The 12,963-nt window shown below is 26.7% G+C and overlaps 1 protein-coding gene across 3 annotated transcripts in view; it reads left to right on the forward strand.

The window, feature by feature from the left end:
* LOC107457539 (zinc finger homeobox protein 3) overlaps nucleotides 1-12,963 on the forward strand; it is a 251,455-nt gene that overhangs the window by 27,527 nt on the left and 210,965 nt on the right. Inside the window, exon 1 of one of the 3 annotated variants that reach the window (XM_087152057.1) lies at nucleotides 3,558-3,860. The exons of the other annotated variants lie outside the window; for them this stretch is intronic. The gene's annotated coding sequence lies outside the window, so the exon portion shown is untranslated. Of the gene's footprint in view, nucleotides 1-3,557; nucleotides 3,861-12,963 lie in introns of those variants that run through there. 3 annotated transcript variants of the gene reach the window in all.

Here is a 12,963-nt window from a genome sequence, read left to right on the forward strand (position 1 = left end):
TACTACCTACAGTATATAATTATATATACCACAGGGCTGCCAACTACTACGTTTTTTGCAAAATATTTTATAGAGTGGTAAAGAATTGGAAACTAAACCTCTCAGAATTTTTAGTAATTTTTCAAACATGCTCGTTTTAACACTTATTACTAAGAATTACGGATTTCAATTGAAAAAAAAAATTCTAATTATTTTTTTAATTATAAAGTTTGATTTAATCTCTTAATAAGATTACGCTATTAAATATTAAAGCGCAAGAAAAATATTTGTTCTCAATACCGAGAACAACAGAGAAAAGTCTGTAAGAGAGGAAATATATGTATATATAAATAAGTAAATAAATAAATAAAAAATGTTCTTAGTTTAACTTTTTGTGCTGATATGAATGGTGCAACATTATTTACATCAAATTTTTGTTTTAAGGGAGTAAAATGGCTAAGATCTTTAATTTGTAATTAAATTATTTTGCCATTTAGTATGCATTTTGTACTTTCAATATATGAATAAAATAAGTAAATTACGATGAAAAATGTAATGGTTTAAAAACGATACGCTAATCCTATTTAACTAATAATTTTTGACCGAAAACAGTATTAAATCCTTTATGAAGCAATATTGCAAATAGTCTTTAGGTTTGCTTGATTCGTAGCTTGTGAAAAAGTACCCTTTCCAAAAAGTATCTTTTTTTTCTTCAAAAAATAGCTTTTATGCAAACAAATAAAATTTTTCATTATATGTTTCTAGTTAGTTTCACTTATTCATTCATCTATCAATATTTTTGAAAAATTTATTTATTTTAGTTAAATTTTACAGGTCATAAGTATTATAATAATTGCTTAAATCTATATGGAAACATTGAAATATTTTTACCTTATGAAATGCAAAAAATAGTTAATTTTGACAGACTTTAAAATATTCTACGCACAAATCCGTTTTAAAACTTGGTTTTCACACTATTTAAACAAAATTTCATCTATTACAATGAAAATATATAACAGAAAAACGTATGACAATACCAGATTTTACAGGAACGACAAGTAAAACATTTTTCACCTCCATCTCTAAGCTACCCAGGAAAGTATAACAGCTGTTATTATTTACCAAACTTTAGATCTCAATCTACCATTGGTTTGAAGACAATTCGATGACTTAAAGTCGTGAAACTTAACGTACTTACCTCGCTTTAACTACTAATCCGTAAAATACAGCAATCCATGAAGACAACAGAGCAATAATACAGACCTACTGGTCAGTTCAGCTGGCCTTTGGCCATCTGCCTATACATACGTCCATCGCCCCCTCCAATTCTTCTGCTCAATGTCCATTGGCTGAGATCTTTAGTTGCTCTCAAAACCATGTCGATGTGTGTACTACTACTGCCTTGTCGAAAGCAATAGTAGTTCGTAGCTACTACTATTTTTTCTAGCGATATATTTTTTTGTTGTTGTGGCGCGCGCCCGTAAGGACTGGTACCTTTTTTCCCAACCTACTTTCTTTTTTTTCTTTTCTTTTTTTTTATCTCTCGCTCTTTTCTTCAAGTTGTGGGACAGGGAATATCTTTTTTTTCTTCTTCTTTCCCCTGTATAAATCCGGGGGTATTTTCCGGTGTGACGTCACGAAGGTGAACGTACTTTAGTTTTGTTTTCTTTTGAAGAAAACAGGTCATATGTTTTCTGTTCTTGGGTTGTGAATCAGGGTAAGGTTTGCCCTTCCGTTTTGATTCTAGGGTGAGAATCTGCATGAAAATAGCAATTAAATATTAAAATTGATGATTTCCGATATCACATGGTTTGAATTAAAAGTGTTCTAACCTTTTGTTTTTAAATGCAAATTAGCTAACCACTAAGTTCAATGTAATTTTATATTGCGATTCTCTGCTCTGAAGTCTATTTAAATTTCACTATTGTGTTAATAATTTTTTTGTTGATGCAATAATGAATGAAGAGATACGTGTTGTGTTATTTTTATCTTAATTTATATAGCGTCAAAATTCTTTTTCTTCACAATTGTTTATATTTCGATGATTTTTCAAAGCAGTTTACTAAGATTTTTAATTTTTTGATTGAAAAGATTGGAAATTTCCTGATACTGTTTTAATTAATGCTTTGTAAATTAATTTAAAGAAAAACTCATAGATTATGAGTCGCTATTCCTTATAATTCATAGTATCACAATCGTCTAATTATTTTTTAAAAGTTGTTTTTTAATTGTTTTTTCTAATTTATAAATAATTTTTATTTGCATATTATATGACGTTTGACAAAGAATTTTTACTACAAAATGTTGTGTCAAGGAATTGCTTTTTCAGTACTTCAGGTATGAACCATGTGCTGTGTTATACTATAAATAAATAGTGAGAAATTTGATTTATCTAATATGTTGTGAATGAAATCTCTAACCAGCAAGCAAATTAATCTAAGATGCTGTAAGTTCTATATAGATCCTGTAAGTTATTGCCGCTGACTAGATGCAAGTTGCAACTCTTTCCACACGCAATTTTTAAGCAAAATCTGCATTATGTTGTTGTCTTAAAAGGTTCACGTATATTTTCTATTCTAAGATCAAAAGTGTTCAATAAATAACTTGTGTATGAGTTAATTATTTTTCAATTAAATACTACGTAGTATATGTTTTATTATAGTCAGTCACCAACATCTAAGTCTTATTTATGCTTAAGTGCAAGTGTTGAAATGCAGTGCTGTTTTAAACTGAAATGTTTTGATTTGTTCTCTTGCACATAAACTTAATTTTTTTATTGTATATCTAACTAAAATAAATTTAAATGAACTTCATAAGTATTTAATGTATATATTTTGTGCATAAAATGTATAGTATTTCCAATATATGCCTTCAACCCTTCTATAAAGTTTTAAAACTTCTTAAGGAGCAAACTTTCATCAGACCGTTTTACTTTCCATTGAAAAAAAAAATTGAGAACTTGACTCCATCTTTTCAGCCGAACTAACTTTTTAAGAGGTATACGAAGTAAAAAAAAAAAAAAAGAATGGGACTAACGGAAAAGAAAAACTTTTTTCTGTCTTTCCTGAACTTCCGGTCGAACATGACTTCACTGTCGACTAACAAAAATGCTAAAGATGTGACACTATGCTACGATGAATGCAGAAAGGATTGAAGAATAAAAAGGGAGGGGGGTGAAATTTAAGCGGGGGAGGATACTAAAAAATTCTTCCAATAAAAAGGCGGGAGCCGATGCTAATGGCGTTCTATCCTACATTGCTTTTGGGTAAAAACGGCAGCCAATCTCGATGCGAGACTGGGCATTCATTTATGTACAGAAGCCCATTTGAATATCATAATGAGGCACAGGTCTCCATGGTTACTTGTGGATGACAGCCAATCATTTTTAGGAGTAGCGCGCGCCAAAGACGCTCCTGCGCTCTGGCTTTCAATTTTTAAAAAAAAAAATTTTTTTTCGACCCTTTATTGTTTTTTCTCTTTCTTCCCCCACCCTGAAATCTCTCTCTCTCTTTTTTTTTAACTTGAATTTTTTAACGGGATTGCTATTGTTGTATTCGGCATAGCAGCGCTCAGCTTTTAGATGCGGACCACTCGTTGTTGTGGGTGAACGTATTGTCCGTTTCTTGTCGTTTCACGGAAGTTTTTGTTGACGTTTTTTATTTTATTACTACAATTTTTTTTTGTTATTTTATTATTGGCCCTTGTGGAGCTGAACGTCCGAGTCTGAAGTAGACTGGTATTTTATTCACTATTTTGGATTTCGGCTGACGTATTGTGTCTTCGTAAACTTGTGATTTTACCTGTGTTCAACTTGTGCTCTGGGATTTTTAACCCGTGTTGCCAACTTGGGCTGTGAAAATAACTTAGTGCATTGGAGTGTGGTAAATATTTTTCTTCCGCCTCTAAAGTTTTAACTATGGATTATATCGACTAAATTAATGAATCTTTAAACGTTTATTAGTTGTTCAACTATTAAATATCATGATTAAAAGGAGTTTAATCAATAGATCAGATAAACTATTTGCTTTGGTTATCAAGACTAAATAATTCCACATTTTTCTTGAAAAGTTATCTGAATTTTAAAGGAAAAGACATTTAAAGATAACTATAGGAATTAAAGATAACTATTTTTTAATTTCTTTTTTGAGTCTTGATATTTTGATTGCTCCAGTCCATAATAAAACAAAGGAGCTCGTTTGTGATATTATATGGTTAAGGCATTTTTAATCAACTTAAGTAACTTTGTTTTGATTTTAATATTGAAACATTCAATAGTCTTAGCTTTCTGGACTTCAAAAGAAAATTTATATTTAGTAATAATGAGGAATTGAAGATTAAGTTTCTTAGTAACTTTTTTCAATTGAGTCATCTTTACTTCGTCGAGACTCCAACAAAATGAAAGAACAACTGCTCGACTTTGAAATTACTATAAGTATAAGATGTTTCAATCAACTCAAATAATATTACATAATTTGTTTTGGTTCTAATATTCTAACATTTTTAACATTTAATGGTCTAAAAAACTACGTAAACTTCAATTGAAAATGGACATTTCAAGCTAATGAAAGGAATAAATATTTTATTTCTCGTTTGAGTCGAGATTTACTACTTTGTTGCCCCAAAAAATAAGAGCAGTTGCTCGACGATGAAGTTACAGAAATAAGGTGTTGCAATCTAGCTAAGCAATTTAAATCATTTGTTTTGGATCTAAAATCCAAATATTTCTAGCATTTGATTATTTTTAAAGCTACCTGAACTCTCAAAGAAAATAAACATTTAAAGATAGGAATTAAAGTTTATTTTTTAATGATTTGGGAAAACTACGCCATGACTCTAAGAAAACAAAAGAGTTGTTCTTTATCTATAAAATTAGTTAAGTCTGGAAATTTTTCACTCTAACAAAATAAAAGAGTTGCTGTTTAACCACAAAATTATTTGAGTCGGGAAAATTATTTTTTGACTCTAATAAAACAAAAGAGTTGTTATTTAACTATAAAATTATTAGAGTAGGGAAAATTAAGTTTTGATTTTAACGAAACAAAAGAGTTGTTATTTAACTATAAAATTATTAGAGTAGGGAAAATTAAGTTTTGACTCTAATAAAACAAAAGAGTTGTTATTTAACTATAAAATTATTAGAGTAGGGAAAATTAAGTTTTGACTCTAACAAAACAAAAGAGTTGTTATTTAACTATAAAATTATTTGAGTCAGGAAAATTAAGTTTTGACTAACAAAACAAAAGAGTATTTATTTAACTATAAAATTATTTGAGTCAGGAAAATTAAGTCGGGACCTTAACAAAATGAAAAAGCTGTTGTTCGATTAGGAAATTATATGAACACATTATTTCAGTCAAGTCAAGTAACATAACTTACTTGTTTTCTCTCTAATATCTAAACATTTATAACAATTGATGTTTTTAAAAGTTATCTGGATTGCAAAAGATTATAAACATTAGATTAAAGATGAAAATTTAGTTAATTTTTATTCGAAATGTCTTAGTTAAGTTATGTCCAACAACAAAATAGTAAGAAATAGTACTTATCCTCAAAAGACAAGCACAACAAATTAGTACTTATTCAATTAATTTACTATACAGAAACGAAGTTTCAAACAGCTAAGACAATTATTTCTTTTACTTCGGTTCTACTAGTTAAACATTTTCAACATTGCATCATTTTACAAGGTAAGTTAAATTAAAAAGAAACAAACATATTTAAAATTAAAACAAAACGGTGCTTAGAGATTAAAACATTTTCAAATTTCTTTCGTATTGATATACTTTGAATACGCTGATACTCTAAATCAAAGAAATAAATACTCTCAACAATTAAACTTCATAAGTAAAGGGTTTTAAACAATTTAAATATAAATGAACTATTTATTTTGATTTAATAGTTTAAATATTTCCAACATTTAACGAATTTAAAAGATTACTTGAGTAAGAAAATATACGTTTAAAGATATTAAGTAGGGAGTTGATAATAGACAAACTTTTTTTTCCGTTGAATTTTCTTAGCTACGAAAGTATAACAATTGAGCAAAATTAGTTGCTCAACTGTCAACTTTAAAGAACAAATTTTTTTTTAATGATTTTCAAAAGTTAATTGAACGGTAAAAAAATAGATATCAGAAAATAATAGGAAGAGTAAATTTTAAAATTTTTTTAAGTCCAGTTGAAAGATTTGGCAGATGTTTCATATGAAATTAAAACTAAATTTTGAAATTAGAGAATAATCTTAATATCCGTTAAATAACTTTGAAATCGAAATTTTGAGGAATTTTCTTTTTGGAAAATTGTTTTCCATATATGTTATTCAACTATTATACTGGTTATTAAGTAATGGGTTTACTAAGATTTTACCATCTTTGGTTTCATATATTAGTACTCAAATTAATTAGCATAACCTTGTTAATTATAAACAGCTTTAAATTTATAACTATTTTTCAAAAAATTTAATGTCATTAAAAATTTATATTTTTTTATAAGGAGCATCAAAGAATAGTATTTAAGACACTCTTAAATGTTAAACTTTTGTACAACAATAAATTGCATAAAAAACGTCGCATTCACAGTTTAAATATATACTTTTTTATTTCATGAAACAAAAAAGTTTAAAGCATTTTAAATAAAAACTTTTCTTTTATCAAAACTATCACGCAAAAAAATTTATTGTCCCTTACATATATTAAGAGTTATTATAAGATTTCATACATTATGTCACTGTAAATTTTAATTATTTTTATAAGTTAAACTTACTTCCTTTACATAACATTAAATATTCATAATAAATGGTATTGAGTCAGTATGCCTAAAATTTTAAACATGAGGAGCATTTTACTGTCAAATTCAAATTTATAAATTAGATAATTGATCCAACGAAATTTTTACTTCTCAAAAATAAAATTGCGTTAAATAATTTTGCTTTGTGTTGTCATTATAAAAACAAGGGCTCTGAAATCATAACATATAAGGAGTCCTACAGGAATGATGTACTATTACATGAACAAGGCTTGTTGTCCATACCGAAATTTTAAAATAAAATTTAAAATATAAAAATAAATGCAAAACGGTTTTTCTAAAATGATGATATCATAACCGAATTAAAGACCTTAAGCTGAATTGATATTTGAATTTTATACAAAAATGAAAACTTTTAGCGGAACTTTATCTTTAATATCCGTTCAAGTTCTCATCTTTAATAGGAGAATAATAAATGAATATTATTTTACACTGATCTTATTCACATATTTTGTTGGATACCCATCAGATATTTTAATGAGGGTGTTGTTTAAAAAGATTTTTCTAAGTGGCAGGAACGAGCCTAATTTGAGAAACATATCCCGAATTTTAATATTTTTTTTATCTAAACCATAGAAATTTTTTCGAAAGCTTCAGAAATTTTACTTCTCTGAAATGCATATACCAAATCAATTCAGTTTATTTTCCTATAACGAAATTTTTCTCAAGTTTTGAATGATCACTATCAAGGTTGTTAATGATAGTGCTGTTTATTTGTTTTTGTTTTTTTTCAATTTTTTTTTTTAAACAACAAAGATAAAATATAAGAGACTATTTCCTTACATAACAATTTTAGAAATATCTTTGTCCTGTTATGGCTATGTCACTGAAAGCAGAGATTTTGTTTCTTCTTTCTTGATCTAAACTAGAGTTTATCCAGCTGTGAGCAGGGACACTGCAGCTGGAATGGAATAATCCGGGATTATTTTGAGATCGAATAATCTTTGGGTGAGTGTAAAATAATCTATGACCACCCCCGTCACTTTTCACGTTTTGTTTCGAATTAGGGTCATTCTTAAATTGTTATTCGTTGATAACTAGCTAAAACTCACTCTCTCAAGCATTAAACTTTCAGGACTCTCAAAGTGTTTGAAAGTTCTGGAACATGACTAAGGATCAGAATTTTAAGGACATAGAAATATTTAAGGTATTTTTAGAGGCTTTTTAAGGACTTTTCAGACATTTTTGAAGATATTTGGGAAGTGAATATCAATAAAAATATTGTTCTCTCCCTAGAGTTTATTTTTAATGCATAATAGGTTATACTTAAATTGACTGGGATTTTAAGATCTGGAATAAGAGTATTTTTAGTGGCTTTTTAAAATTTTTCAGGCATTTTTATGGAGATTTGAGGATTATCAATAAGAATCTTTCCCTAAACTGTATTTTTAATGTATAATAGGTTGAACTTAAATTGGTAAGGATTTCAAGGAATATTTAAGGTATTTTTAGTGAATTTTGGGGGATTTTCCGGCAATTTTAAAGGATATTCAGTAATAAATTATCATAAAGAATATTGTTTTCTCTTTATAGAGTGTATTTTTAATGCATAATAGGTTGAGCTTAAATAGAATTGCTGATATATTTTTACACTTAGTTTTGCATGGAATGATTATAAAATACTTAATATTTAAGTCATGCAAAAAGTAGCAAATATACTTCTAAAATTTTCGGGCTTATTCTTGTTGAGTATTAAGCTTTGTTATATTGTTTTCCTTTCTTAACCAAACTTTGGCCAGATATATTTCAGTCATGAATAATTGTAAGCACTTTTTTTTACAGCAGAAAATAAGATTTATAGCACTAAAATTATGTAAAAAAATTTACTTTACTCTGATAAACTTTCGAACATTTTTGTCAATTAATCTGAAAATATTTTTAATAATCGTATTTCGCCATTACAAAGTACACTGATTAAAAAGTATGGTTATAACTACCAGAATATGATAAATTTACTGTTTTTTTGGATCTTTGAGAACAAGAACAATCTCGGTAATTTACACTAAAGCACTTTGGAAATGATTTTTGTAAAATTAACAATAAAATATGGTTTTCTAATGTATGATAACATTTCGTAATTGTTCATGATACTTTAGAGCTTCGTATAAAAAAATTTATTCGGTTAAATTTACTTTTGAGTTTTTACATTTTTTACTGATGAAAATAACAGTTTAAATTTAATCAATTCCAGATTAAGCAATTAACTTATATGTACGGCTGTGTTTGATTCTTACGTCTATTTATGAAATGAGAGCCCTGATTATTCGTGAGTTCCGCGGAGGGATTTAAAACTATATAGCACGTGCTTAATAATTTTTTTTCCAAGTGTGTCTAAACATTTTTATGTATGAGCACTTTTAAGAAGTATGTATGAACTATTTGCTTCTTTCACATTCGTTGTTTCGGACATTTAGGAGCCGAATTTTGCTGCATGTTTAATATATATTCATGTCGAAATACATTAAAAAAATTTTTGTATAAAATTAAATTGTTTCCACCTTACTTTTTGAGTTTTTTGGAATTACCTGCGACTTTTGTCATCCGGGATGCCACCCAATACCGCTGTAAATAGGGGCTGTACTGTAATTTATTTTTCAATTTCTGGAATTTTTTTTTGTCGGTACGTTATACTCTAAATTTTCTTACAGTTAATATGAATACATGATTTTGTAAACCTAAGCTGTTGGATAGTCATATTTTTGAATTTATGCTTAACCATTTGAATAAGTATTTGCGATCAGTTCAACTAAATTTAAAACATTCCATTTTTCAACATTTTCCAAAAAATTAATTGGAGAGAGAATGTTAAGGTTACCATTTCACATCATAGTAACCTTAAATGTTTAATTATTTTGTGTTCTTTAAACGACAGATTGCAATTAAAAATTCACTACAATAAGAACATCAAGTTCAATTTAATAAAATATATTTTATTAAGAAATTGAAGGGAAATAAAGCTGCAACACATAACCATTTTTAAGGCTCTTAACAGAAACATACTCTTATTTTATAGCATTATACAGAAATAATTTTTTCTTAATATTCACAATTTAATTATACAAAAACTCAATCTGAAAGTGCACAGCCATAGAATTTCAAAAAATGAGAACTCCTTAGGGGTAGAATTGTCTTAAATTTTTTTTTTAATAAAATCCTATCTTCAGTAATTAGTTAATTTTGCGGAAACATTATTTACAGTACACACTTTAATTTACTTTTCAATCAATAATAACTTTTTTAGTATTCCTGAATTTTTATTTTATTCACGACTCAATTTTTTTCATTCCGTTTTCCAAAATTTCTCTGTTTTCGTTAATAAAGGCTATATATATAGTAATGAAATATTGTTTTTCAGCTTTCATAAAAAAATAACTGCTATTTTTTTTCTCTTGGTGAGAAAAACAATGTGAACAGCTTTTCATTTCATGCAAAAAGTAGAATTTGATTATTTTAATTTACCGTGACGGATATTACGTTTGATTTTAAATGGACAAAATTTTTTTGCTCAATTAAATAATACTTTTTAAACTATATAACTTATTTTCATACAGGAATACAGAGAAAAAAATTATGATTTTGGAAGAATCTTTTTTTTCCCCTTTTATTGTGGCAAGCTAAAATACATACTTTTATTTTTTATCATCTTAACCATATACCGTGTTTTAATTATTGTACTGCATCATCTTCAGAAATAATTAAAAGTGTAAAGAATTATAAAGAAACTGATAATTCAAAGAAAATTATCATTTTCCTTAAAATTATTATCTTCAATATCTTTGCCTACGTATTTGCCTCGATTTTTTTTAGTTAAACAATGTAACATTATTTAACTTTTTTTGTTTTCAATTATGTTATTCCAGTTAAAGTTTCATTAGGAAAATTACAAATGGAAATATGTAATGCTAAACTGTACAAAAGCGATTGAAAAATAATTTGTAAACACAACATCTGAGATGTCTTAATAATTTTATGACTTATCTTATAGGAAATTCTACCTAAATCGTTTATCATAAATAAATCCATCATTTAATTAAATCATTTAATTAAATCAAGGAATTAAGTATGAATCTTTCATTTATTTGATTTATTTGCTATAAAACAAAGTGGAGCTTCCTTAAATTAGAAAAATAACATGGCTCAGAAATGTTTCATTTTTCTAATTCTACAAATATTTTTGAACCTGCAGTATTTCTAAAATTCTAAATAAAACAAAAAAATTAACAGAACTCGTGGACAGCTGATATATTTAGTAATGTTTTCTTTCAAACACATTTGTTCTTTTCTTCTGCTTGTACTCGAATTTTCTGTAAGGAAAAATAAAAACATGAAAATGTGAAAAACATAACATATTGCTTATGACATGATTCATCATAATATGATATTGCTCATTAAAAAAATTATCTTAGGACGTGTAGCTGGCAACTGTAATATAGAATATATTACAGTAATGAAATAAGCAAAAAGTGAAATAGAATAGTAGTGAAATAGCAGAAAATTCAAAGGGAAACATATTAAGCAAAAAAATAGAAAATAAAATTTCTAGAAAATGCAGTATAAAGCACAAACTGTAATATATAAAACGAATACCGAATTCAAATGTACTTGCACTTACCGGCATCTTTCAGAAATAAATTAAAATATTTTCATAACTAGTTTATCAGATTTCAATATACGAAAATTGAAGCATAAATAGAGGATTGTAGGATTATTTTATTTAGCGTTCTTACTGAAGTACAGAAGCGCATTTGATTTGTTAGTTACTTTAGATTGGCCTGAAACTGGATGTGTGCAAGGTAATAATATTATACTGGATAATTCAAAGTTTATAATTAATAGGATTTAATTTCAATTAAAAATTTTTAATATTGATGATTTTAGAGAAATATGTAGCAGTTATTGAAAAAAAAGAATTTTTTTTTTTTTATATTGCAAGATTTTTAGCGATGGATTGGTCCTAATGGATTTGCACTTTGCAAAAATATAAATTTAGCTAACACAAAATTTAAAAAAATATTTATTAATTCCAACATACAATTAATTCAATGATTTTATATAGAATTGAATTACATTAATTGGATATCCATTTTTTTAAAATTTTTTTTTTGAAAATTAAAGATAGTTCCATAAATCTAAAAACAAATTTAATATTAAGAATATTTTTTTTCATAATAGGACAAAGATAAGTTAGCTGAAAAACTAGATTTTATTCCCTTGCCTAATAAGTTTTATGTAAAATGATTTTACCATGTCATATAAGATGTGCAATAATCACATGACAATGATTTTAATCTATGGCAAAATTAAAAATAGTTTTATTTGCTTAAGCTTTAATTTTTTCTCCCATCACAAGAGGAAAATCTTTCGCAAAACGTGTGCAATTTAGCAAATTTAATATGTAATTCTACAACATTTTAATATTTTAAGAAAATATTTTTCAGTATAAAAATAAAAGATCTTGGCTTAGTTTTTATTTTTAAAAATTAAATAACATTTTAGAAACATTTACTCTTTAACTTTATTTATCTGATACATTGTATTTCCCAAAATAACATTTCAAAAATTTTTCTCTGGCTGCGGAATTTTACTTTAACTTCAACCAGTTATTGATTGGGTTATTTATTACTGCTTGTGCTTTGATTGTGTTGGAGAATTTCTTACCAACTTTATTGGTTTTCTTCTGTCTAAAAACGAAAGAAAAGAATAAATAAAAAGAACAAAAAAAAATTTTTTTTTTTTGGTCATAGGTATTTCCTCTTACATAGTCGTAAATTTTTATGATCCGACTTCGACGAATCTCTGTTGTGTAGAATTTTTGATCTACAGAAAAACTATATAAATATCTTTCTTTTTTGAGAATAAAGTAAATGTAGATATGTTTTACTTTTTTTCCTATTTATCTACTTTTTTAATATTCTATCCGTTTATTACAATGCATAACCAAGTAATTTTGTAACACGAGAGGGGTGAGGTGCTGCTCTTTTTCTTAAACTACACTACTTTTTCCACATAATATAAAATTATAACATAGATAATTTTATATTATACTTATTGTTTGAATATAAAATTAATGCTTCTTATTGTTATTATTGAAATTCTTTATCTCCTTACTTATTATTATTTCTTTTACTTAATTCATCTAATTTAAGGAAAGGTGGTATGAAGATACTGTAAAATGACTATG

Source organism: Parasteatoda tepidariorum, chromosome 9 (assembly GCF_982258835.1).
Source record: "Parasteatoda tepidariorum strain Cologne lab strain chromosome 9, Ptep-v5.0, whole genome shotgun sequence".
In the NCBI taxonomy this organism is placed as follows: domain Eukaryota; kingdom Metazoa; phylum Arthropoda; class Arachnida; order Araneae; family Theridiidae; genus Parasteatoda; species Parasteatoda tepidariorum.